This window comes from Alligator sinensis, unplaced genomic scaffold (assembly GCF_000455745.1).
Source record: "Alligator sinensis unplaced genomic scaffold, ASM45574v1 scaffold1081_1, whole genome shotgun sequence".
NCBI classification, from domain to species: domain Eukaryota; kingdom Metazoa; phylum Chordata; order Crocodylia; family Alligatoridae; genus Alligator; species Alligator sinensis.
In genome coordinates this window covers 10,163-13,208 of record NW_005842921.1, presented here as the reverse complement: position 1 = coordinate 13,208, position 3,046 = coordinate 10,163, and positions in this window count along the sequence as shown.

Genomic DNA, 3,046 nt, shown 5'->3' with positions numbered 1-3,046 from the left:
GGCGGGTCCGCCTTTTGTTCCTTCCGGAAGGCGTCCCTGCCCCCACTGCTTTGCCGCAGCTGGATAAATGCCCGGCTGACAACCCGCGCCGGCGTTCTCGGCGCGTGTGCCTCCCTCGGATCTTCCGGCCCTGCAGGAGGTAAGCGGGACCCTTTGCTGCCCCGGGGGCCTTCTGGCGTCCCAGCTCCCCTGGGACACAACCCCCCACTCAAGATGCCTTGGGGCGCTCCTACTTTACCTTTCCGAGTTATACCGGATGAGTTGTCCGACTTGTCCGTCTGGGGGTCCATTTGCTCGCTTGAGTTCTTGCTGTCGCACCTAGACAGGAAATCCGCCACGGTGTTTGATTTTCCTGGCCTGAACATGATCTGGAATTTGTAAGGCTGTAGGGCCAATGCCCATTGGGTGATCCGGGCATTATCGGTCCTAGCAGTGCTTAGCCATCGGGGAGGGGCATGGTCCGTCACTAACTTAAACTCCCGGCCCATTAAATAATACCGGAAATGGTCCACGGCCCATCGAATGGCCAGACACTCCCGCTCTATGTGGCGTACCTCCTCTCTGCTGACGACAGCTTGCGGCTGGCATACGCTATTGGCCTCTATCGATCCCTTCCTCCTCCTGCGTGAGGACGGCCCCCACTGCTGTTTCGGATGCGTCTGTCTGTAAAATGAAAGTTTTCCCAAAGTTAGGAGTGTGCATTATTATGTCCTCGCAGAGGGCCCGTTTTAACTTCCCAAAACACTGCTCCATCTGCTTCGTCCATTTTACTGCCCCGTTCCTCCTCCCCTTCAATGCCTCCATCAAGGGGGCTGTCAGTTCCGAAAAGTGGGGCACGAATCTCCGGTAGTAGTTGGTTAGCCCTAGAAATGACCGGAGCTGAGGACAATTCTGGGGGGCTGGGAAATTTCGCACCATCTCCACTTTGTCGGCCAGGGGTCTGATAGTGCCCCTGCCCACCAGGAATCCTAAATACTTCGTTTCCCTTTTTGCTAAGGTGCATTTCTGCGGGTTTGCTGTGAGACCGGGCTGCCTTAGCTCTGACAATACAGCCCTGAGGGCCTGCTTATGGTGCGTCCAGGTTGGCGAGTATATAATAATATCGTCGATGTAGGCTGCCGCGTGCCCGGCATGGGGGGCGAGCAGCCGATCCATTAAAGCACGAGGCGGATCCATTAACCGCTGGAAAGTCGCGGCTGCCCCATGTAGCCCGAAGGGCATTCTTACGAATTCATAGAGACCCCAGGGCGTGCTGAAGGCCGTCTTTGGCCAATCTGCTGGGGCCACTGGGATTTGCCAGTATCCTTTGGCCAGATCCAGCGTCAATATATACTGGGCTTCTCCGATTCTTTCTATTAATTCATCTACCTGGGGCATGGGGAACGCGTTGAAGACTGCCAGCGCGTTCAATATTCTGTAATCGACGCGTAGCCTCAGCGACCCATCCGGCTTTCGTACGGGGACTAGCGGGCTTCTCCAAGGGCTTCGGGATGGTCTTACCACTCCCAGCCGCAACATGGAGCTCACCTCCTCATGCACGGCATCTAGCAAGTGGTGCGGAATGGGCCTCCACTTCTCCCTTACTATAGCCCCCGGTGGTGTTTTAATGGTATGAGTCGTGCCCCAGACCCATCCTGGCTCTTTACAGAACACATCTTGGAACTCGTGAATTAACCTCTGCGTCTCCTGTTTCTGTGGTTCGGACAAGTCTTCCTCCACTCCGATTAGTTGCTCTATCTCTTCAGACAGTGCCACATCTTGTCCGGACCCTTGGGGCCCCAAATCCTCTTCCTCATTTTCTACGAAGGTCACCCAGCCCGCCGGTTCCTTCCACTCCCGCAGCAGATTCACGTGAAAGATTTGCTGCTCTTGGAGATGGCCCGGCCGGTGTACTTCGTCATCTACGGGCCCGACCCGCCGAAGAATCTCGAAGGGGCCTTGCCATTGCGTAAGAAACCTGCTCGTGGATGTGGGGAGTAGCACCAGCACTCGCTGCCCTGGTTCAAAGGCCCGCTCCTTAGCGTTGCCGTCGTATTTTTCCTTCTGCCGAGCCTGGGCTTCTCTCAAATTTTCGCGAGCTATGTTCTGGGCCGTTCTTATCCTTTGTTGGAATGCCTGGTGATACCCCGCCGGGTCCTGTAGCACTCCGTTGTCCTGCTCCCATTCCTCTCAGAGGACCTGCAGCCATCCTCGGGGGCGGTGCCCCAGAACCAGCTCAAACGGGGAAAATCTCATGGAATCCTGAGGGGTAGCCCTAAGAGTGAATAGGACTAGCGGCAAAAGTAAATCCCACTTCCGAGGGTCCCCTTGGATGCACCGCTTCAACACCCTTTTGAGGGTGCCATTTAGGCATTCCACCAGCCCGTTGGTTTGGGGATGGTACACTGAGGTACGTATCTGCCGTTTATGCAGGGTTCGACACACCACCTTCATGACACCGGACATGAAATTTCTGCCCTGATCGGTCAAGATCTCTTTTGGGACTCCCATTCTTGCGACCCATTTTATCAATTTTTCCGCCACCCGGGGAGCGGTGGCTGTTCGCAATGGGACGGCCTCCGGATAACGCGTCGAATAGTCTACCATAACTAAAATATACTGGTGACCTGAGCTGCTATGGGGTAAAGGTCCCACGATGTCTAGGGCCACCCTCGCAAAGGGGGTATCTATGATCGGCATTGGTTGTAATGGGGCCCTGGCAGGGCGCTCGGTCCGAGTCTTCTGGCACTCTGGGCAGGCCGCACATCGGCGGCCCACTTCTACTCCCATCCCGAGCCAAAAGAACCACCGGCCCACCTTTGCCAGGGTTTTATCTCACCCTAAATGGCCCTCCACAGGGCTCGCATGGGCCAGTTGCCAGACCGCCTGGCAGAACTGGCTCGGGACCACCAGCTGCGCCTCTACGGGACCCTCCCACCTGGGCCCTGGTACTACCGTTGTCATAGGCACAGGTTGGGCGTTGGCATAGGCTGCCATGTCTGGGTCTTCCATGTTCCCAGCCAATGCACCCCTTTGTACCCGCCCCCGCTCTACTAGGTGTTCCCGC